The 26,104-nt window shown below is 40.0% G+C and overlaps 1 non-coding gene across 1 annotated transcript; it reads right to left on the reverse strand.

Annotated features, from left to right (window-relative positions):
• Window positions 1-1,356: 1,356 nt before the first annotated feature.
• On the reverse strand, window positions 1,357-1,590 carry LOC149250941 (small nucleolar RNA U3). Its single transcript, XR_016267621.1, has one exon. It is a non-coding gene; the product is annotated as a small nucleolar RNA U3 (small nucleolar RNA).
• Window positions 1,591-26,104: the final 24,514 nt, after the last annotated feature.

Here is a 26,104-nt window from a genome sequence, read left to right on the forward strand (position 1 = left end):
AAAATATCACTGCATCATGAAGATTGGCAAAGCGGCCTTTAGGACTGCGATTCTTTGTACAGATTTTAAATGGTTTTCTTCTTTTATATTTTACATGATTTTATATGGTTTACCATTAAGCACTTTTCGTTCAAGATTTGGGGCCTTTGTACCTTGCATATCCGTTGAAGGCATAGCTACGCCTGCAGCAACTGCTCTACTGGCTTGGGGATTTAGGAATGGAAATAGCAATTTTGAAGGGTTGGAAGAGAAAGACCCTAAATTCTATCCTGCCTCTGCCACGCTTAAAGAACTATCTATAGTTTCACATGCACATGGCCAATTTTTTGGTTCCTTTGGTTCCTCCTGTAAATTGATTTTTTATTTTTTTGGTTACTCTGACTCCTCCTGCAACAAGTTGTCTGGTTCCTCCTTTCAGTTGTCTTGTTGTTCCAGTAAATTGTCCTTCAAATCTTGTTAATGCAGAGCATGGCACCTAGATTGCAAGCTGTGGTAGGCATATAAGATAGAGCATTCAGCGTACGGACATGTAGAAAGCTATCGCCACCACACTAGTCCATGCATGCACACAGCGATGTGGTGTGCAATGTGTACTGACGAAAGAGAAGTGTGCCATGTGTATTGACCATAAACAATGTTTTACAAAGCATAATACGAACCAAATATTATGGAAATGGCATTTAATGTTTGTTAACTAATGCTAGCATTAGTTTTGTTTTGAAAATGCAAATTCCAAAAACGTATGAACACCAAAAATTATAGGAACAAGATAGCCATTATAAAAGCAGCAATTGTAGAGATCTGTCAGCGATAACCGCAAATGCAAGCCTTGGGAAGAGGCCAAATAACACAGTGAATTACTATGTACCAAAAAACTTTCGGTATACTCCCTCAACCGGTTACTATGTACCAAAAAACTTTCGGTATACTCCCTCAACCGGTTACTATGTACCAAAAAACTTTCGGTATACTCCCTCAACCGGTACTAAGAAACAGGTAAACTAATGTTAACATCGTGGTTTTCGATTACTAATGTTAACATCGTGATTTTCGATAACTATAGTCCCATGCCATCACCAGATGGCAGCGACTAATAATGGTGGGTGTTGAATTTCTGCGTGGTTGCCCAGCAATTAATTAAAATTAAAATAAATAATACAAGCTGTGGAGCACTGAAATGCCCAGCGATTAAATCAAATAAATAATGCAAAGTGTGGAGAAGTAAAATGTGTGAGCCAGCTTCACGAAAAATAGATTAAAAAACGGACGCGTGAAACCGGAAATGGAAACAAAACTAAAACGAAAAGTTGGGTGAATCCGTGAGAACAAACTAAAACGAAAAAGTTTGTTGAATCGAATCCGTCAGAACGCTCTCGGGCTTTCACCGTGTGGAACTGGAAATGTCACAGATGGGACGTTCATCGGGAGAAGGGTGAGAGTGGAAACCCCCAACCATCACAGCATTCGCGCTCTGGCCCGGGAGCCCGGGAGCCATCGTTCATCTTCCGGATTTTTGTGCTTGTCTGAATAGGAATCTACGCAGACTTTGATGTACAACCTATAGAACAGATCCTGTTCAAGTAAGGTCGTGCTTTATGAATGCCCACTGCCCCTCTTATATACGCCTTCTTCTTTCCTTCGCGAAACACATGTGGGAAAACAACAATGTTTATAAAACTATATTTTACAACCATTCTAATTCTAATTCTAATTCTATTCTTCTTCTTCACTTCCATTCTTGTGTCTTCCGTCAATCCATTCGCTTCCTCCTCAAAATTTAACATCTTCCTTCATTCCATTTTCAATATATTAATAAATTCAGCGTCGTTCCCCATCACTCCTTGCTGTCTATTAATAAATTCATTCCCAAAAACTTACCAAGGCCAAAGATTTAGTTGGTTCCACAGTTGCATAAAACGAGATTGAAAATTAATTCCACTGGTATTTAACCAATAGTTTATTTCTGCCTGAACTTGCAGAAATCATTTCCGGATTTGAACGATTGTCCATTACGCCTGCACCCCGGCCACCATTTGTGGTATCAGAGCAGCCTACTGACATTGAACAGGATCTCAAGGATCAGAAAAAGAAATCCAACATGGCTTTCAGAGTTGGAGGAAGAGGTGGTGGTCGAAGAAGAGGACGACCAGTTGCAAATGCTGAAGTGTTGGAAGCTATGAAACAGATGCAAGCTAGATTGGAAGCAGTGGAAATGGGAAGAGATGTAGATGCTGGAGATGTCAGTGAACCTGAAGCTGAAGCTGCAGAAGTAGAACCTACAGATGTAACTCCTAAAATGAGATTCTTTAGGTCGGTATTGAGATCCACATCCAAGCCTAGACTTGAAGTCTCAATCTACACCGAAAGCTTAAGCCCTGAGGAATTGATATACTCGATAAATGACATGGAGAAATTCTTCGATTATTAAGAAACAGATGAAGGAAAGAAGGTGAAGTTTTTTGTCACGAAACTGAAAGGACATGTAGCACTTTGGTGGGATGAAGTGCAGGCAGAAAGAAGAAGACTTGGAAAACAACCAATTAAGAATTGGAACAGGATGGTGGAAAAACTGAAACATAAGTTCCTGCCAAGTGACTATCAGGAAACATTATTTAGACAGATGTAGAATCTTAGGCAGAGGTCTATGACAGTAAAGGAATACACAGAGGAATTCTACAAAGTGAGTATAAGAGCTGGAAAAATCCAAGATACATATGAGAAGGTTTCCAGATGTGTGAATGGTCTTAGAATGGAGATTCAAGATGAGATAAGTGTATTCTCTCCTAAAACAGTAGAAGAGGCTTATCAGATGGTACTGAAGGCTGAAGAAAAACTCATGAGGAAGTAGTCTACCAGAAATAGAGGTACTTTCCGAGGAAGGGGAAGACAAGGTGGTAGAGGAAGATCTACAACACCTGGAGATGGAGCTAGCAGCAGCTCAAGTTAGCATGCACCCACAGGAGGTGATGCAAGTGGCAGAGGGAGTTTTTCCATAGGAAGAGGAGGCAGAGGTAGAGGAAGAGAAGTTAGATGTTACAGATGTAACAAGCTGGGACACAGAGCTTATTAGTGCCCAGAAAATATAGGAACAAATAAGAGGAATGAAATTGTTGCAAAAATTGAAGAGGAATCAACAAAGGTAATAAACAAAGAGAATGTACCAGAGAAAGGGGAATCTTTGGTAGTCAACAATTTTTTTTTAAAACCAGCTAAGGAAATTGTTGAACCACCACAAAGGAAAAACTTGTTCAGGACTGTATGTAAGGTTCAAGGGAAGTGTTCTCAGATGATAATAGATAGTGGTAGTACAGATAATTTGGTCTCCACAGAAGTGGTGGGGAAGTTGAAATTGAAAACAAAGAAACATCCAACACCTTACAAGGTGTCATGGCTTCAAAAGGGATATCAGTTGGTAGTGAATAAGCAATGTGAAGTGGAGTTGCAGTTGGGAAAATACAGAGACAAAATTCTGTGCAATGTGATGCCTATGGATGTGTGTCATATATTGTTGGGTAGACCATGGCAGTATGACAGAAGAGCTATGCACGATGGAAAGAAGAACACATACAAATTTAGCAAAGATGGTGTCAATCATACATTGCTGCCAATAAAAGAAGAGGATACATTGAAGAAACATGATCCAAAAATCCTTTTGTTGAGTGGAAAGGAGTAGTTACAACAGATGGAGGAAGATGAGGTAAGTTTTGCTTTGGTTTGCAAACCCAACATAATAATTACTTCCACAAAAGTTTCTGGTTTACCAATTGAAATTCAAGGGATGTTGGACAGTTATTGTGATATCATTGTAGATGATTTGTGTTGGTACCATTCCATTACCATCTTTTTCTTCTAAAAACACCATCATTTGTCTACCTTTTCCTCCATAGATCCCTTATATTCCTTAAAATTGATTAATTAATAGCATTATAGTTGTTAGTTTGCATTAAAGTTAATTTATGAGTTTTTATGTTAGAAATTAGGAATTTTCAATAAAAAAGTTACAGGAAGTCATAACATCCTGTAAATGGTTTATCATCTGACACGTGGCCTGACTGGCTGACAGGCAAGCCAAAGCAATGGATAGGAACGAAAATTGGAATGTACATGCATGGTGAAAAATCGATTCTACAGCAAATCAAAAGCTCCTAGTTATGTGGTCCATGCTGCTCAAACCTCAGCGTTTTGGTTACAAAGGCAGTAAAAGCCATAGTTTCCCAAACCGGTTTCGTTTTGTTTTCTTTTTGGAAATCGATTTAGATTAGAAATGACCAAAAATCATTCCTTTGTAAAAGCGGAAACAACTGCTCAATGAATGTACATTCGATCCCGATAGGGACAGGCAGATAAAGACTGTGTATTATTTTTGTTAAGGGGACAGTTACGATTATTATCTCGGTACATCGTTTGAGAATAGAACTTTTGTATGTAATTGCAATCTACAGTACTTGAATACAGTCACGGTTTTAGTCCAGCAGTGTTTATGCGTTAAATCTGTCATTGCTTGAGTTTACTTCAGTGTACCATTGAAATGTGGACGGGCCCTGCATGGATTGGTATACTGTTAATTTCATTTCCTTAGCATTTTTCGAATTCGAATAGAACACATAGTGTTTAATGTTATTTCCATGCTTATGATTTTGTTGATTTGATTTGAAATTCTCACAAATGGTATTTATGGTGATAGCTTGAAGATTTCATCGTTAAGATCATTGAACCATATCTTGTAATAGATTTGATCTATCGTTATATTTTGAAGCATCTCCATAGACTCTGTTTTTCATGCATTTAAATTTTAGTGTGCTTTTGATTGCTTTTGATTTTCCATGAATGCTCAAGTGTTAACTAGACAGAGCTTTTGTGCATAGCATCATTGTAAGGGGATTAAAATATCAGTCTAGTGATATGTTGCATCTTTAGGACAGTTAGATAAGTTAGGTTATCTGAGTGTTAAGGTGGGAGGAAACATATCTTAACCTTCTGTAAAGAAGTACTGCAACCTATCACAATAAACACTTAGTTAGGAATCCTTTATGTCTATAGACTGTAGACGCATGCCTCGAAGTTTACTAACCCTGGTTGATAGTAAATCTAGTCTAATCTAGCACCCTAGATTGGCCACTACATTTTGGCGCCGTTTCCGGGGAGGCGTAGTTAGAGGGTTTCGAAAAATAAAAAATAAAAATTAATAAACAAAAACAAGCAAAAACATAGATTTAGAAGTCATGTTTATTTATGCCTAGATCTAGAGATAATAAAGGTAGATTCATAAAAACCCCCCATCCAAAAACTAACCTACCATCAGGAGCAGACCCTTTAGGAAACGTTGAACACACAACATCAGCTGAGGAAGTCGCCATATAAAAGTTAGAGGATAAACAAAAATCAGGGCAAAGACTCACACTAATCGAGAGGCAAATTCTATTAGCACACAAATCACAGAAGAAACATTCCCTTGAATCCTCTATAAAAGGAGAAAGTAGCACAGTAACTCAAAATCTTTCCTTGAACTTCTCTTTGAAATAAGTGACACTGAGCAAGAAATTAAATCAACAAAGGAACCTATCAAAATGGCGGAAGAAGGACATGGATCAGAAAGAGGACCACCAAATCAAGGTCAAGAGGAAGAGTCAACTTTTAAATTTCCTATCCAAGAACCAGAGGAGGATGATGAAATAAAAATGAAAAACATACCCCCATCCGTGCTACCAAACTTTTATGGCATGGCTTCAGAAGACCTAGATTCATTCTTGTTCGAGTTTGACAATGTATGTCGAACATATGGTTACACGGATGATGCCCATAGGCTTAGACTCTTCCCAACAACATTAAAAGCATCAGCATTAAGATGGTTCATGGGGCTTGGTGAACATGCGATAACTGATTGGGATGGCATGAGAAGAATATTCCTGAAGAAATACCAGCCTTATTGTAGATCGAAATATTTCCAAAGATGATATCTTTAGGATGAACCAACAAGAGGATGAAAATTTAGAGGAGTACTTAGAGCGGTTTGTTCACAATTTACAAAAATCAAAACACAGAACCATGCCTCTTGATCTGATTCGAACAATATTTTTGAAAGGCATTCGAGAGGAATACTTAGATGATCTTAATTTGATGGGCAAAGGTGATATTTCCACTTTACCTTTTGAAGAAATTGCTGAGTTATGTGAAAAGTATTCTAGGAGCAAAGCCAAAATTGGAAAAAGAACCATATCATCCAAAGCCACAAAATCTGCTTCAGCAAGTGTCACAAGGGCTGAAATAGGGAACCTGTTAGAGGAATTCAAAACAGATCTATTAAGTACCTTAGGAACTCAAATTGACACTCTAAAAGATAAGAAGAGACAAGAAGAGGAAGATCAAATGATGGATATCTTTTGCCCAAAATGCCAGAAGAAACATGCATTAAAAGACTGCCCATTAGAAAACATTCAAGTTTGTGCCTTTTGTACTGAAAATCATGATATATTTCATTGCTCTAAAGTCAAGGTTTTGCAGAATTGTAATGTGGCAGCTAACACAGATATGGAAAATGTGTATTACATGGGCGCAAAGAGACCATGGCAGCCAAAACCAGCACCTCATGGTATGTTCTCAAACCAGAATTTGCAATTTCCTATACATGATCAGATGTATGCTGATAATTCGTGGAATGTACCCATGCCATGGCAGCACCAAAATTACCCACAACAACAATGGAGACCATCTCAGCAATACTCTCAACAATATCATTCATATCCTCAACCATACCAACCATATTCGCAACCATATCCACAATATCATCAGCCATACTCACCATATCCTCAACCATATCAGCAATATCCTCAGCAGCAAGTTGTTTACCCACATAAACCTCAACCCACTCAACAAGCACTGCCTTCTCCTCCACCAATAAATCCACCACAATTACAACTTCCATCTAACTCACAACCTCCCAGACCTACTCAAATCCCTGCTCAACCTGTACCAAATCCAAATAACAGAGCAGAGAGACCAGCCTACAATGTAGATGAGGGAACCTCAAATCCCACATTACCCTTGCAAAATAACAATTTGAGGTTTGGTAAGGTACTTCACAAAGAATCTCCAACAGCTAATAAACAAGAAGAAAATCAAGAAAATGAAAATGAAACTTCAATGCAAAGAAAACAAAATGATGACACCAAAAATAAACAAATGCAACCGTTGCATCCACCACCTTTTCCAGACCGATTGGTCCAAACAAAACTTCCAATGTCTATACCACAGTTTGATGTTTTATATGAGCTAAAGAATGTCTATATAAAAATTCCACTACTACAAGCCATAAAAGACATTCCCATATATATTAAAGCCATCAAAGAACTGTGCCTTAAAAAGCCTACTAGGAAAAGAGTTGATCCACAAACCATTCATGTTATTGGACATTTAGCTGGCCTTATGACAAACACCATCTCAATGGAAAAGTATGTTGATCCTGGTATTACCAGAGTCACTACAATCATTAAAAACATACATATTCCAAACACCTTAATTGATCTTGGGGCCGCAATAAATGTCATGACTCTTGAAACCATGAAAACACTCCAGCTCACAAATTTGCAACACACAACAATTGTTCTAGAACTCGCTGATAGGTCTAAAGTGATTCCTGAAGGGATTTTGGAGGACATGATTGTTTCACTGGACTCTTGGGAGTATCCAGTGGACTTTTTAGTTCTTCAACCAAAATCCAATTTAGGAGGACACCCTATCATTCTTGGTAGACCATGGTTAGCAACTGCTGATGCATTCATAGGATGTCGATTGGGTAATATGATTATTTCACGAGGAACTGAAAGAAAACAACTCACTTTTTACCCATCAGCATAATCACCAGCAGTAGCACACAATTTATAGCTTGACGATAAATACAATGACAAAGAAGAAGTTCAATCTGTTTTTAGCATCAACCAAATCTATGATTTTCAAGAACATAATAATGATGATTTGGTAGAGTTGTTCCTTTCTCAGCCTGATGTTTCCGAAGATTTGAGAAATGACCAATACCATGCTCCAGATGAACTTTTGGCACAAAATTTTCAGGAAACATGCACCATTCAATCTTTGCAAACAACATTTCAAGACATTTTTCCCATTCAATCTATCACAAACACACAGAGCAAGACCATAGAGATTAGTCCAGGAAAAACTTTGAATATTGGCACTCACCTAGACTCATCTCAGGAGGAAAAATTGATTCAATTATTGAGAAAATACCAGAAATCATTTGCTTGGGACTACACCGATATGCACGAGATTCACCCTGAAACATGCACTCACCATATTTATACCGATAGTAATATCAAACCAGTGAGGCAACCGTAAAGACGAATGAACCCCATGCTCCAGGATATTGTTAGAGAGGAATTACAAAAACTGTTGAAAGTCAATTTTATCTATCCTATCTCTGACAGTCAGTCTGTATCCCCATTGGTAGTAGTGCCCAAGAAAAATGGTAAGTGGCGGATTTGTGTTGATTACTAACAATTGAACAAAGCAATGCTCAAAGATTATTTCCCACTACCATTTATTGACCAAGTGCTAGACACATTAGCTGGGAAATCATCGCAATGCTCAAAGATTATTTCCCACTACCATTTATTGACCAAGTGCTAGACACATTAGCTGGGAAATCATCATTCTCTTTTCTTGATGGTTTCAGTGGCTACAACCAGATCAGGAGAGCCTTAGAGGACCAGGACAAAACCACTTTTACTTGTCCTTGGGGCACTTATGCTTATAATGTTTTGCCATTTGGACTTTGCAATGATCCAGCTACATTTCAGAGAGCTGTATTAGCTATTTTTGTTGATTTAGTTCATGATTGTGTTGAAGTTTACATGGATGATTTTTCACTATATGGTGATTCATTTGAGCATGCATTAGAGAATCTTCAAAAAGTTTTGAAGAGATGTATTGAAGCTAATCTGTCCCTGAGCAATGAAAAGTGTTTTATGATGTTAAATAGGGGATAGTATTAGGCCACTATATTTCTTTTCAGGGAATTAAAGTTGATCCATCGAAAATCCAGATCATTGTCAATTTGCCAATTCCGAAGACTCAAAAAGAGGTAAGAAGTTTCCTTGGGTATGCAAGCTATTACAGAAGGTTTATTGAACATTTTAGTAAAATAGCTTCACCTCTGTTTAAACTTCTAGCAAAAGATACACCTTTCAACTGGAATGAGCATTGTCAGCAAGCATTTGAAACACTCAAAGAAAAGTTATCAACTACACCAGTCTTAAAAGGACCTAACTGGAACCTACCATTTCACATCTTTACAGATGCATCAGATACTGCAGTAGGTGCCTCATTAGGCAAAAAAGAGGAGTCTTGTCATTATGCCATCTATTTCATTAGCAAAAATCTAACACCTGTAGAATTAAACTACACAGTCACAGAAAAAGATATGCTTGCCATCATACATGCTGTGAATAAATTCCGACATTATATAACTGGTTATGAGGTTTTTTTACATACTTACCATTCCGCCATTAAGAATTTAATGAATAAACCAGTAACTAGTGGTAGAGTTACAAGATTATTATTATTGTTACAGGAATTTAACATCACAGTGTTGGAAAAAAATAAAAAAATTAATAAACAAAAACAAGCAAAAACATAGATTTAGAAGTCATGTTTATTTATGCCTAGATCTAGAGATAATAAAGGTAGATTCATAAAAACCCCCCATCCAAAAACTAACCTACCATCAGGAGCAGACCCTTTAGGAAACGTTGAACACACAACATCAGTTGAGGAAGTCACCATATAAAAGTTAGAGGATAAACAAAAATCAGGGCAAAGACTCACACTAATCCAGAGGAAAATTCTATTAGCACACAAATCACAGAAGAAACATTCCCTTGAACCCTCTATAAAAGGAGAAAGTAGCACAGTAACTCAAAATCTTTCCTTGAACTTCTCTTTGAAACAAGTGACACTGAACAAGAAATTAAATCAACAAAGGAACTTATCAAAATGGTGGAAGACGGACATGGATCAGAAAGAGGACTACCAAATCAAGGTCAAGAGGAAGAGTCAACTTTTAAATTTCCTATCCAAGAACCAGAGGAGGATGATGAAATAAAAATGAAAAACATACCCCCATCCGTGCTACCAAACTTTTATGGCATGGATTCAGAAGACCCAGATTAATTCTTGTTCGAGTTTGACATTGTATGTTGAACATATGGTTACACAGATGATGCCCATAGGCTTAGACTCTTCCCAGCAACATTAAAAGCATCAGCATTAAGATGGTTCATGGGGCTTGGTGAACATGCGATAACTGATTGGGATGGCATGAGAAGAATATTCCTGAAGAAACACCAACCTTATTGTAGATCGAAAGATTCCAAAGATGATATCTTTAGGATGAACCAACAAGAGGATGAAAATTTAGAGGAGTACTTAGAGCGGTTCGTTTACAATTTACAAAAATCAAAACACGGAACCATGGCTCTTGATCTGATTCACACAATATTTCTAAAATGCATTCGAGAGGAATACTTAGATGATCTTAATTTGATGGGAAAAGGTGATATTTCCACTTTACCTTTTGAAGAAATTGTTGAGTTATGTGAAAAGTATTCTAGGAGCAAAGCCAAAATTGGAAAAAGAACCATATCATCCAAAGCCACAAAATTTGCTTCAGCAAGTGTCACAAGGGTTGAAATAGGGAACCTGTTAGAGGAATTCAAAAAAGATCTATTAAGTACCCTAGGAACTCAAATTGACACTCTAAAAGCTAAGAAGAGACAAGAAGAAGAAGATCAAATGATGGCTATCTTTTGCCCAAAATGTCGGAAGAAACATGCCTTAAAAGACTGCCCATGAGAAAACATTCAAGTTTGTGCCTTTTGTACTGAAAATCATGATATATTTCATTGCTCTAAAGTCAAAGTTTTGCAGAATTGTAATGTGGTAGCTAACGCAGATATGGAAAATGTGTATTACATGGGCGCAAAGAGACCATGGCAGCCAAAACCAACACCTCAAGGTATGTTCCCAAACCAGAATTTGCAATTTCCTGTACATGATCAGATGTATGCTCAGAATTCGTGGAATGTACCCATGCCATGGCAGCACCAAAATTACCCACAACAACAATGGAGACCATCTCAGCAATACTCTCAACAATATCATTCATATCCTCAACCATACCAACCATATTTGCACCATATCAACAATATCATCAGCCATACTCGCCATATCCTCAACCATATCAGCAATATCCTCAGCAGCAAGTTGTTTACCCACATAAACCTCAACCCACTCAACAAGCATTGCCTGCTCCTCCACCAATAAATCCACCACAATTACAACTTCCATCTAACTCACAACCTCCGAGACCTACTCAAATCCCTACTCAACCTGTACCAAATCCAAATAACAGAGCAGAGAGACCAGCCTACAATGTAGATGAGGGAACCTCATATCCCACATTAACCTTGCAAAATATCAATTTGAGGTCTGGTAAGGTACTTCACAAAGAATCTCCAACAGCTGATAAACAAGAAGAAAACGAAGAAAATGAAAATGAAACTTCAATTCAAAGAAAACAAAATGATGACACCAAAAATAAACAAATGCAACCGTTGCATCCACCACCTTTTCCAGACCGATTGGTCCAAACAAAACTTTGAATGTCTATACCATAGTTTGATGTTTTATATGAGCTAAAGAATTTCTATATAAAAATTCCACTACTACAAGCCATAAAAGACATTCCCATATATACTAAAGCCATCAAATAACTGTGCCTTAAAAAGCCTACTAGGAAAAGAGTTGATCCACAAACCATTCATGTTATTGGACATTTAGCTGGCCTTGTGACAAACACCATCTCAATGGAAACGTATGTTGATCCTGGTATTCCCAGAGTCACTACAATCATTAACAACATACATATTCCAAACACCTTAATTGATCTTGGGGCTGCAATAATTGTCATGACTCCTAAAACCATGAAAACACTCCAGCTCACAAATTTGCAACACACAAAAATTGTTCTAGAACTCGTTGATAGGTCTAAAGTGATTCCTGAAGGGATTTTGGAGGACATAATTGTTTCACTGGACCCTTGGGAGTATCCAGTGGACTTTTTAGTTCTTCAACCAAAATCCAATTTAGGAGGACACCCTATCATTCTTCGTAGACCATGGTTAGCAACTGTTGATGCATTCATAGGATGTCGATCGGGTAATATGATTATTTCACGAGGAACTGAAAGAAAACAACTCACTCTTTACCCATCAGCACAATAACCAACAGTAGCACACAATTTATGGCTTGACGATAAATACATTGACAAAGAAGAAGTTCAATCTGTTTTTAGCATCAACCAAATCTATGATTTTCAAGAACATAATAATGATGATTTGGTAGAGTTGTTCCTTTCTCAGCTTGATGTTTCCGAAGATTTGAGAAATGACCAATACCATGCTGCAGATGAACTTTTGGCACAAAATTTTTAGGAAACATGCACCATTCAATCTTTGCAAACAACATTTCAAGACATTTTTCCCATTCAATCTATCACAAACACACAGAGCAATACCATAGAGATTAATCCAGGAAAAACTTTGAATATTGGCACTCACCTAGACTCATCTCAGGAGGAAAAATTGATTCAATTATTGAGAAAATACCAGAAAGCATTTGCTTGGGACTACACCGATATGCACGGGATTCACCCTGAAACATGCACTCACCATATTTATATTGATAGTAATATCAAACCAGTGAGGCAACCGCAAAGACGAATGAACCCCATGCTCCAGGATATTGTTAGAGAGGAACTATAAAAACTGTTGAAAGTCAATTTTATCTATCCTATCTCTGACAGTCAATGGGTATCCCCATTGGTAGTAGTGCCCAAGAAAAATGGTAAGTGGCGGATTTGTGTTGATTACCGACAATTGAACAAAGCAACGCTCAAAGATTATTTCCCACTACCATTTATTAACCAAGTGCTAGACACATTAGCTGGGAAATCATCATTCTCTTTTCTTGATGGTTTCAATGGCTACAACCAGATCAGGATAGCCTTAGAGGACCAGGACAAAACCACTTTTACTTGTCCCTGGGGCACTTATGATTATAATTTTTTGCCATTTGGACTTTGCAATGCTCCAGTTACATTTCAGAGAGCTGTATTAGCTATTTTTGTTGATTTAGTTCATGATTGTGTTGAAGTTTACATGGATGATTTTTCAATATATGGTGATTCATTTGAGCATGCATTAGAGAATCTTGAAAAAGTTTTGAAGAGATATTGAAGCTAATCTGTCCCTGAGCAATGAAAAGTGTTTTATGATGTTAAATGAGGGGATAGTATTAGGCCACTATATTTCTTTTCAGGGCATTAAAGTTGATCCATCCAATTCCGAAGACTCAAAAAGAGGTAAGAAGTTTCCTTGGGTATGCAAGCTATTACAAAAGGTTTATTGAACATTTTAGTAAAATAACTTCACCTCTGTTTAAACTTCTAGCAAAAGATACACCTTTCAACTGGAATGAGCATTGTCAACAAGCATTTGAAACACTCAAAGAAAAGTTATCAACCACACCAGTCTTAAAAGGACCTAACTGGAACCTACCATTTCACATCTTTACAGATGCATCTGATACTGCAGTAGGTGCCTCATTAGGCCAAAAAGAGGAGTCTTGTCATTATGCCATCTATTTCATTAGCAAAAATCTAACACCTGCAGAATTAAACTACACAGTCACAGAAAAAGAAATGCTTGCCATCATACATGTTGTGAATAAATTCCGACATTATATAATTGGTTATGAGGTTTTTGTACATACTGACCATTCTACCATTAAGCATTTAATGAATAAACCAGTAACTAGTGGCAGAGTTACCAGATGGTTATTATTGTTACGGGAATTTAACATCACAGTGTTAGATAGACCAGGTAAGGAGAATCAGGTGGCAGATTTCCTTTCTAGAGTGCAAAATCAAGGTGAGGTTGTTCCGGTTGAAGATTCTTTTCCAGATGAAAATCTATTTGCAATTTCAATAGTGAATCCTTGGTATGCTGACTTGGCCAATTATTTGTCCACAGGAAGAACACCTCCATACTTTACTCCAAAGGAAAAGAAGAGGCTAGTCAAACAAAGTGCTCGATACTCATGGATTAATGGCGATTTATTTTACACTGGTTATGATATGATTATTAAACGATGTGTAGGAAATGATGAGATAATTGATATTTTAAAATCTTGCCATGATGAACCGTGTGGTGGGCATTTTGTAGCTAAATGAACATCATTCAAGATTCTTAGTCTTGGATACTACTGGCCATCTATTTTTAAGGATTCCAAGAAGTACGTGAAGAATTGTGATAGCTGTCAAAGAATGGGTAGGCCAACCGCTACAGATGAGATGCCACTTCGGCCTCAAGTACACCTAGAGCCATTTGAAAAATGGGCTCTAGATTTCATAGGACCCATTAATCCAACTTCCAATGGTAATAAGTACATCTTAGTATGTACTGATTACGTAACAAAATGGGCTGAAGCTAAAGCACTAGTCTGAGCAACTGAAAAAACAGTGGTAAACTTCCTTTTTGAAGAGATTTTTGTAAGGTATGGAGTACCAAGAGAGATAGTGACTGATCAAGGTACTCAGTTTACTTCAAAGTTAGTTAAGGACATCACACAAAATATCAAATCAAGCACAAAAGAAGTACACCTTACCGTCCACAGGCCAATGGCCAGGTGGAATCCACAAATAAAACTTTGGAAGGAATTATCACTAAGACTGTGGCAATGAACAGAAAGAATTGGGAAGAGAAGCTCAAAGATGCACTCTGGGCTTATAGAATCACGTGGAAGAATACTATAGGATTTACACCATATCAGTTGGTGTATGGCAAAGAGGTAATGCTTCCTATTGAGTTTCAAATACATACTTTTAAGATGGCTGCAGATTTGGGAATTGATCTTAATGAAGCACAACAAGAAAGAATTCAGCAGTTGAACCAGCTGGATGAAATGAGGGAGCAAGCAGAGGAGACAACACTCCTCATGCAAAAACAAAGGAAGCAGTGGCATGATGCACATATCAAGAAGAAGCAGTTCAAAGAAGGAGACTGGGCTTTACTCTTTGATTCTAAATTCAGAGATCATAAAGCCAAATTTACCACACATTGGATGGGCCCATACGAAATCGTGCAAGTTTATGACAATGAATCAGTCAAGCTCATTACCATTAATGAAGAAGGCCACCCCTTTACTGTCAATGGCCATCGCTTGAAACTTTACAATAGGCCCATCAGCAAGCAAAATTTTCTTCAAACTGTATCTCAACAAAGAGAGGTTGAGATATTGCAGCCTTCAGCTGTAGTATCTCTGCCTTAGTTCATTTCATTTCAATTTAGAAATTCAAAAGAAATTTAAAAAAATAAAATAAAAATAATAATAATAATAATGGTTTAGATGTGAAAACCAGACTCTGGCACACTCTAACCCAGAATTCTTACTTGAAAACCAATTCTTTGGATGGTAAGAATTCCTTTTCTTTTTGTTTCCTGTTTGATTCATCGATTGAATAATGACTTGAGGACAAGTCAAAGCTTTAGTGGGGGAGAAGCTTCAAAATTTTGTTCTTATCTCATCTCCTCATTGTAAATTATTCAAGAGTTTGTTTCAACACTTCAGATTTCAATAAAGAAGTTGTTTTTGTCTTTGTTCTAATCAGAGGGACCTGTTTAAAAGCACTATGCAGTGGGACCTGTTCTGTTCGGAAGACCATGTTACCAGCATCAACATTAGAGGGACCTGTTCAGCAAACATAAAAGGGACCTGTTAGAGACTGATATCTCAAGCTACTTTAGCAAAGCTTCAACAAAGTTTCAACAGAGATTCAAAGGTTGCTTGTCACCGAGGCTCCATCAAACACCAAAGATCAAGGAACCTGCACATATATATTCCTTTTCCAGATTTCAAAGAAGCTGCACACATATTCTCCAAATCTCAGAGGGACCTGTTGCATCCAAATTTATCTCAGAGGGACCTATTATGGACAGCAAAGATTAGTCATATCTGAACAAGAAAGATTAGTCCTATCTATGCATGCCAACTCAACTCTTGATCAACCAATAAAAGTGTAATGTATTATTGTAATTTTTATTTTTAACATTTAAATTCTTAGATTACTTTAGTGTTAAATGTGATGACTATGACTGCTTATGATAAATTTCAAAACCACCCACATATCCATCACCCTCGTCATATTCCTAATTCCTATCATTTCCCAACAGTCTAGCCTATCCCCATACTCCTCCTCCTATGATTTTTAAATCCTCTATTATACCACCCTCCTAGCCTTGTTATTAACTGCTTATCAGCCATCAAACTTTACTATCGGTCCAACAACTCCTTATTCGGCCAAATACGAATGAGCAAGGGACAGGTGGTGAACTATTACAAAGCCAAATGTTACACGGCTTCATTCACTGTTTTTGAATTGGCTGAGTTATAATATGATTGTTCGACCAAGTCGACTCATGCAAGAAACTATCCGTTGTTATACTCCAATACTCCATACATGCTTGTCGCGTTCTCATGATAATATTCATACAACCCAGTACAATCACTCCTCTGTCATAGAAATATGAGTACGCTCTGTTATCATTATAGCGAAATGGGTCAAGTCGGTTGTTAAAATTCTATTTCATTTTCAGTTGTAAAAAGGGCGTTCTATACTAAGTAATTCAAGTGCTGTGATTTTAAAAACAAAGGCCGAGAACAGCAAGTGCTACGAAAGGAAAGCACAGTAACCGGGCTCACAAGTTTCCACCTCCGCCATAATTCAAGGACAGTCACCCGGTCACTGCTTAAGCCATTGAAGGAGCTAATCTCTAAGAACAGAGGGCGCTATCAGGTCAGTTGTGTGGAGCGAAAAGCAGAGGTAACAAACGAAAATACCCTTGTTAAATTAGTAAGCATAAACGAAGAGGGTTAGAGCAGGGGTTTCTTTGTCAAAATTACTAATAGGGTAGAGCCAAGCACATTTGACAATTCTCAGTACCACGATGACTGCATTGCAATTTTAAAAGAAAAACAATGGCTACCCTTCTTGGAGAAGTTTAATGGGAGCAATGAGGAAGTAACCAAACAGTTTGCCTTTACATTTAATGGGGAGAAAGCATTGATAGGCAATTTCTCATTCAGGATCTCAGAAGACACCATAGCACAATCCTTGGGGATCAGCCCGAAAGGAGAAAAATACTCCAAAACAAAACAATTCAAAGAAAAATCATGGACCCAATTCATGTCCAGGTCGAGGGTTTCATCTGTTAACTGGAAGAAGGGTGTCCCTAGGAGCTGGCTGATGCATCCATAGGACGAAATGGTGTATATCATCCAAAAATTTGTTACGTGTGAGGGTTGCTACAACATAGTCTTTTTATACCACATCAAACTCTTGTTACATCTAAAAGGGCAGTGCACCATTAGTTTACCATATTTCCTCTTGCAGAGCTTGACCAAGATGTCAAAAACTATCCAAAAGAGAAAGGGTAATGAAGACAAAAGCTTATGTCATTTTGGGTTAATTAAAATCCTCATTGAATTTGAATTACATAGAAGGGGAAAAACGTGGAAGGAATTTCTGGCTGCCAATCAAATCAAAGATGAAGAGGATGAGCAAGAACAACAAGAGCACTCAGGATTTATGCATGACATTGATGAAGAGATTCCTATGCGCAAATCAAGCAATGTCCCTCCACCCATTAGTAGTGTGTGCACAAGAAAAATGAGACAAGAGGATGCCCAGAAAACGGAGCAAGATAAAGTTTTTACTACATATACAAGAAGATCTAGGAGAGCACAAAAGACCCAGCCACAAGAAGACCAACCAGAATCAAATGCACATGCACCGATGGACATTGAGAGCAGTGCTCACTCACAGCCTGGACCAGAAGCTGAAATGGAGGTTGAGAGAAACAATAGGCAAGGAAAAGAGTCACCACCTGCAATTAAGAAACAAAGGAGGCTGGAAAAGCAAATTTAAAAGTTAAAAGAAGAACTGATGGAGGCCAACGTGCTGGAGAAATTCGTCAAGAAAGAGAATGAAATGTTGAGAGCACAGAGGAAAGAGACTCAACAGAAAAATGAGAAGTTGAAGGAGAAAATCAAAGAACTCGAGGCTGAACAAATTGACATTTGCAAGTGGGCAACCAAATGGTATACCCAAAAGAAAGCCCTCAAGGAGAAATACAAGAGTTTTAAACATGAGCTCCACATTCAGAAAGATGCCCAAGCTAAGAAGAACATAGATGCATTGTTGAAAGCAGCAAAGGTAGAGGCATGGACAGGGTTTAGAGGCAGCACATCAGGATTAACATGAGGACATGCTAATTCATTAAGCTTGGGGGAGATGTTGGTACCATTCCATTACCATCTTTTTCTTCTAAAAACACCATCATTTGTCTACCTTTTCCTCCATAGATCCTTTATATTCCTTGAAATTGATTAATTAATAGCATTATAGTTGTTAGTTTGCATTAAAGTTAATTTATGGGTTTTTATGTTAGAAATTAGGATTTTTCAATAAAAAGGTTACAGGAAGTCATAACATCCTGTAAATGGTTTATCATCTGACACATGGCATGACAGGCAAGCCAAAGCAATGGATAGGAACGAAAATTGGAATGTACAAGCATGGTGAAAAATCGATTCTACAGCAAATCAAAAGCTCCTAGTTATCCGGTCCACGTTGGTCAAACCTCGGCGTTTTGGTTACAAAGGCAGTAAAAGCCATAGTTTCCCAAACCGGTTTCATTTTGTTTTCTTTTTGGAAATCGGTTTAAATTAGAAATGACCAAAAATCATTCCTTTGTAAAAGTGGAAACAACTGCTCAATGAATGTACATTCGATCCCGATAGGGATAGGCAGATAAAGACTGTGTATTATTTTTGTTAAGGGGACAGTTGATCCAGGTGGATATTGGTGGCCACCTGCCAAGTCCACCTGGACCCCCACCATTGTCTTTCTCAGCATTTTCAGTTTCCTTAATTGTAGCACAACTTACTATTTTTAGCAGTTTTTCGGGTCCCGAACTTCCGGAGCCGTTTTGAGGCCCTAAACGACGTTTTTTTGGGATTCTGGGGCAACATGGGTCCATGGACCGATGTTGCCTCCTAAAGCGGTAGTACTCGGATAGATCTTTCTAACGAGCTATCGTACGCGTCAAACGGAGATCGTATGCCAAAGTTACGACCCCGGGAAATTGATGTACCAATTTACCCAAACGGGGCCCACAATTTGGCGTTTCATCTTCTAGGGTTAGGTTTCGGGAGGTTAAGGGTTTTCCATTGTTTCTCAACAATAAATAGGCCTTCGAGCCTCATTGTAACACAGTTCAGAGGCATGTAGCCATCACATCTCTTCTCAGAGATAAGCTACCATCGCCCTAGCTAGTTTATCTCCATTTCCGGTTGTAAGCATATTTCAGTATTTTCCATTAATGAAATGAAGTATTATTTCCGCTGCATCTTTGTGTATATGGTTATCTCTGTGATTTGTTGCGTTCTTGTTTAAATCCGGATCAGTGGTATCAGAGCGGTCTGCTTTTTCTCTGTTTTTCTTTGCATGTCCCCAACAAGGTCGGGATATAAGGAGTTAGGGCTTGAATTGGTTGAACCTTTGCAAGACCAGCCTCGCAAATCCCGACGGCCTCCCATGGCGGACGAGAAGAAAGACGAGGGGGCAGGAGATCCCATCAAAATCTTGCTCGAAGAAGCCCTCGAGCGACAACGGAACGCGATGATGGACAGTTTTGCCCAGATCCTTCAGCGGCTACCCAGAAGCAACGGATCGGCTTCCAGCAGCTACTCTGGAAACGCCACACCCTTTAAGGTACAAGTTAATTTTGAAATCCCCATATTCGAGGGTCAGATAGACGCAGATGCCGTAGATAAATGGTTAAATCTGCTAGAGGGTTATTTTTCTGTTCATGAATTTTCGAGTCGGGAAAAGATTGTTTTTGCTCTTCTCAAAGCAGCCCCCCACGTCAAGGACTGGTGGGAAACCTACTGCGAGCAGAAGGATGAAAGTACTGGCTCACTATTTTCAGCCGCACCCACCTGGGATTCGTTCCGGGATGCCATCAAGGAGCAGTACTACCCTGTCGGAAGCTATGAGGATGAATACATAAAGTGGACCACGCTGCGGCAGGGAAGGGACCAAGACGTGCCGGAGTTCACCAATCTTTTCCATACCCTTCGCACAAAGTTGGGTATCAAGGATTCGGAGCAACATTTGATACTCAAATACCGTGGCTGCCTGCACAAGTACATCCAGGAAGAAATACAATTCCTAAACATCCCCTCGCTCGGCGCAGCATACCGATATGCCGTCAAGGTCGAGCAGAAGTTTAAACAAAAGAAGCGAGACTTTGGATCTGCGAATCCAAAGCAGGGGAAAGGTGCCCCTAAACCACAGAACAAAGGACAAAGCCAAGGCGGGACAGCCCAAGACAACCAGCCGAAGCCGCAAGCAAAGAACAGCGCCGCGAAGCCGAGAAAGGACACTGGAAAATGGTGCGAGTTCCATAAGAGCTCCACTCACAACACAAGTGAGTGTCGGGCCAAGCAGTCACTGGTGGCTGAGCTAAAGGTTTCAGAATCAGATGCATGTTCCGACTCTGAGTCAGAACCCGATAAGGGGTATGAAAAAGGGAAGCAGATCATTGATGCGGATCCCAGCGCCACTGTTGCTACCGCAAAGATCCAGAAAAATGAACTCGAAGATCCAGAGGAGGAGGAGCGTCTCTTCCACTCCCAGATGTGGGTAAAGGGCTCCCCGATACAGTTCATTGTTGATAGTGGGAGTCAAAAGAACCTCATTTCGGCAGAGGTCGTGAAGCGGTTGGTCTTACCGACCACAGCACATCCACAACCATACACCATTGGGTGGCTTCAGCAAGGACGAGATCTTCGCGTGAGCCAGCAGTGTCGCCTTCCATACAACATCAAGCCCTTCACGGATGAGGTATTGTGTGACATTGCTCCCCTTGAAGTTTGTGATGTATTACTAGGACAACCATACTTGTGGAAGCGACATGCTATGTATGAATCAAGGCCCCGTGCTGTTATTATTACATTGGGAAATAAGTTGTTCAGGATACCAGAGGTAGCACTACCTGCCGCCATCTCTTTGATTACTGCAAAACAATGCAGTAAGATCATTTCCAAAACCAGGAAATTTGTTTTCCTGATGATACGCCCTCAAGGAAATAAGAAGACAGTGGCCGCGGCCTCCAAACGGGGTCCCTCTCCACGACAAATACAGATGGACAAGGTTGTGGAGGAGTACGAGGACATCTTCACCTCCCCGGCAGGGGTTCCTCTGCACTGTCAGGTCAAGCACTCCATCGATCTGACCCCAGGTGCGCCGCTACCCAATGGACCAATTTATCGGCGCTCCGTTCTGGAGAACAATGAAATCAAGAGGCAGATTCAGGAGCTCCTGCAGAAAGGCCACATCCGTCCGAGTTCATCGCCCTGTGGGAGCCCGATCGTGTTGGTACAGAAGAAGGATGGGACGTGGAGACTCTGTATTGACTATCGGGCGCTGAACAAGATCACTGTCCGTAATAGGTACCCGATCCCACGGATTGATGACCTCCTAGACCAACTAAAGGGGGCGAAATATTTCAGCAAGATCGATCTGAAGTCAGGATATCACCAGGTACCAATCGAACCCTTCGATGTGTGGAAGACTGCCTTCAAATCCAAGGAGGGCCTCTTCGAATGGTTGGTCATGCCTTTCGGATTGACGAATGCTCCTGCAACCTTTATGAGGCTAATGGATGACATCTTGCGGCCATTCACCAATTCCTTTGTAGTAGTATACTTGGATGACATTCTGATCTTCAGCCAGAGTTGGGAAGAGCACCTCCACCACATCCGACAGGTTCTCCAAAGACTGCGGCAACACAAGCTATGTGCCAATTCGGAGAAATGCACTTTTGGCATGACCCAGGTTCAGTATCTGGGATACATCATTGATGAACAGGGGGTGCATGTCGATCCGGCCAAGATCCAAGTCATTCGGGATTGGCCCTCTCCAACCACTCTAACAGAGCTCCGCAGCTTTCTAGGTCTTGCCAACTTCTACCGCAGGTTTGTGTTGGGGTTTTCTCATATTTCTTGGCCCTTGAGTCAAATCACCAAGGGCGGGGCGAAAGCAAAATTCTTTTGGGCTGAATCTCAACAGAAGGCATTCAGGGAATTGAAGGATCGCCTCTGCACGGCACCAGTGCTCGCGTTACCAGATTTACAACAACCATTTGAGGTCGAGACCGATGCCTCTGACTATGCTATTGGGGCAGTCCTTACTCAACATGGACATCCAGTGGCATATCACAGTGAAACACTTTCGGACACAGTCCGGAAGTACCCCACTTATGATAAAGAGATGTATTCCATTGTACAGGCCTGCCGACAATGGAAGCATTACATTTTGGGGAAGGAAACGGTCATCCACACAGACCATCGACCTCTGCAGTTCATACAGACCCAAGGGAAATTGCAGAATGATCGCCATCAGAAGTGGTCTACATACCTGCAACAGTTTCACTTGAATATCAAGTATAAAAAGGGCAGCACCAATAATGTTGCAGATTGCCTCAGTCGGCCACCGATCATGGCACTAACCACCGTGCTCAACTCTTGTGGGCACGAGACTGCTGATTGGCCACTTCTCTACAAAAGCGACCCACAATTCGGCCACACATACCAGACACTCTTGGAGGGTCGGCATGTTGCAGATTTTCACCTCCAAGACGCCCTATTATGCCACCTCGGTCACCTTTGTGTTCCTTCAAGCGAGCGTGCCAAGATGATTTGGGAAGCACACTACAGTCGGGCTGCTGGGCATTTCGGGGTCGAGAAAACAGTGGCAGTACTGCAAAATTATTTCTATTGGCCGAATCTTCGACAGGATGTTGGGAAGTACATCCGATCATGTACTGCCTGTGCCATTGCCAAACCGACCATTAAGAAGCACGGCCTCTATACCCCGTTGCCTACCCCTAGTCGACCTTGGGAATCCATCTCCATGGATTACATGTCAGGTCTTCCTTCCACTAAGCATGGAAATGACTGTGTTTTTGTGGTCGTCGACAGGTTCTCGAAGATGGCCATTATGATGGCCTGCAAGAAGAGTATCACAGCAGAAGCCACTGCTAAACTCTTCTTTGAACGAGTGTGGGTGCACTTTGGGATCCCACAGTCTATCATCTCAGATCGGGACAGTCGGTTTCTCAGCACATTTTGGTCCAGTCTCTGGTCAATGCTGGACACCAAACTCACGAAGTCCACAGCCTTCCATCCTCAAACTGATGGCCAGACAGAGGTTGTCAACAGGATGATTGTGCACATTCTGCGCATGTATAACTCAAAGCATCCACGCACATGGGACGAGAGCCTCCCCTATGTTCAGCACAGCTACAACCGAGCTCTTCACAGCTCCACTGGCCATAGCCCTTTTCAGGTGGGTTTGGGATTCCAGCCACTATGCCCCATTGATGTGGCCATGCCCCTTGCAGCTACTCACATGAATTCAGCTCATGTCCAGTCCGAAACAGATAAGGCCACCAGCTTCATTGAGCGCATCCAACATATTCGCCAGCAGGTCCATGACATTCTTGAGAAATCAAATGCCAAGTACAAGCAGCGACATGATCAACACTGGGTGCCACACAAGTTTCAGGTGGGCGACAAAGTCTGGTTGCATTTGCAAAAGGAACGCCTTACTGGAGCCTATCGGAAATTGAGACCACTCCGATATGGTCCTTACACCATTACTAAGGCTATGGGAGACAATGCATTTGAGCTCAGCATTCCCCCATTCCTTGGCCTGCACCCAGTGTTCAATGTGGACCGCCTTCGGCCATACTTTCCACCATTGCTAGACACATCCGACATTGCAGAACAGCTCAAACCCACAGAATTAAATCCAGATTGCATGGAACAAGCTGCAACTGATCGGATCATGGACACACAGATCAAGAACACTCGCCAACAGAATATCCAACTGTATCGAGTTGTCAAAGCAGGCCAACTCCTTCAGCAGGGCAAGTGGCTCACCAGGGAACAAGTTCAACAGAAGTTTCCTCATCTCATGGAGGAGCTCAACGCAATGGGGACCATTGCTTCCTAAGGGGGGAGGAATGATCCAGGTGGATATTGGTGGCCACCTGCCACGTCCACCTGGACCCCCACCATTGTCTTTCTCAGCATTTTCAGTTTCCTTAATTGTAGCACAACTTACTATTTTTAGCAGTTTTTCGGGTCCCGAACTTCCGGAGCCGTTTTGAGGCCCTAAACGACGTTTTTTTGGGATTCTGGGGCAACATGGGTCCATGGACCGATGTTGCCTCTCAAAGCGGTAGTACTCGGATAGATCTTTCTAACGAGCTATCGTACGCGTCAAACGGAGATCGTATGCCAAAGTTACGACCCCGGGAAATTGATGTACCAATTTACCCAAACGGGGCCCACAATTTGGCGTTTCATCTTCTAGGGTTAGGTTTCGGGAGGTTAAGGGTTTTCCATTGTTTCTCAACAATAAATAGGCCTTCGAGCCTCATTGTAACACAGTTCAGAGGCATGTAGCCATCACATCTCTTCTCAGAGATAAGCTACCATCGCCCTAGCTAGTTTATCTCCATTTCCGGTTGTAAGCATATTTCAGTATTTTCCATTAATGAAATGAAGTATTATTTCCGCTGCATCTTTGTGTATATGGTTATCTCTGTGATTTGTTGCGTTCTTGTTTAAATCCGGATCAACAGTTACGATTATTATCTTTGTACATCGTTTGAGAACAAAACTTTTGTATGTAATTGCAATCTACAATACTTGAATGCAGTCACGGTTTTACTCCAGCAGTGTTTATGCGTTAAATCTCTCGTTGCTTGAGTTTACTTCAGCATACCATTGAAAGGTGGACAGGCCCTACGTGGATTGGTATACTGTTAATTTCATTTCCTTAGCAGTTTTCGAATTCGAATAGAAACGCATAGTGTTTAATGTTATTTCCATGCTTATGATTTTGTCGATTTGATTTGAAAGTCTCACAAATGGTATTTATGGTGATAGCTTGAATATTTCATTGTTAAGATCATTGAACCATATCTTGTAAGAGATTTGATCTATCATTATATTTTGAAGCATCTCCATAGACTCTGTTTTTCATGCATTTAAATTTTAGTGTGCTTTTGATTGCTTTTGATTTTCCATGAATGCTCAAGTGTTAACTAGACAGAGCTTTTGTGCATAGCATCCTTGTAAGGGGATTAAAATCTCAGTCTAGTAATACGCTGCATCTTTAGGACAGTTAGATAAGTTAGGTGATCCGAGTGTTAAGGTGAGAGGAAACATATCTTAACCTTCTGTAAAGAAGTACTGCAACCTATCACAATAAACACTTAGTTAGGAATCCTTTATGTCTATATACTGTAGACGCATGCCTCGAAGTTTACTCACCCTGGTTGATAGTAAATCTAGTCTAATCTAGCACCCTAGATTGGCCACTACAATTTGCCTGATGAGTTACCACCCATTAGAAAAATCAGTCATCACATAGATTTGATTCCAGGAGCAAATCTACCTAATAAAGATTCTTACATGATGACTCCCACAGAGAATGAAGAGATTAGGAAATAGGTTCAGGAACTGTTAGACAAGGGACTCGTTAGAGAGAGTTTGAGTCCTTTTGTGGTGCCAACAGTGTTGAGCCCAAAGAAAGATGGAGGCTGGAGAATGTGCACTGACTCAAGAGCAATCAATAAGATAACAATCAGGTATAGATTTCCTTTACCTAAAATCAAAGATTTGATGGATTGTTTAAGTGGAGCTAGATATTTTACAAAGTTAGATTTAAAAAGTGGTTATCATCAAATCAGAATTAGAGAGGGAGATGAGTGGAAAACTGCTTTTAAGACCAATGAAGGATTGTATGAGTGCATGGTAATGCCTTTTGGATTGTCCAATGCTCCTAGTACATTTATGAGACTTATGAATGAAGTTCTAAAGAAATTTATTGGTAAAT

Source organism: Pinus tabuliformis, chromosome 7 (assembly GCF_031772625.1).
Source record: "Pinus tabuliformis cultivar Carrire ecotype Pingquan chromosome 7, CPIR1, whole genome shotgun sequence".
Taxonomy (NCBI): domain Eukaryota; kingdom Viridiplantae; phylum Streptophyta; class Pinopsida; order Pinales; family Pinaceae; genus Pinus; species Pinus tabuliformis.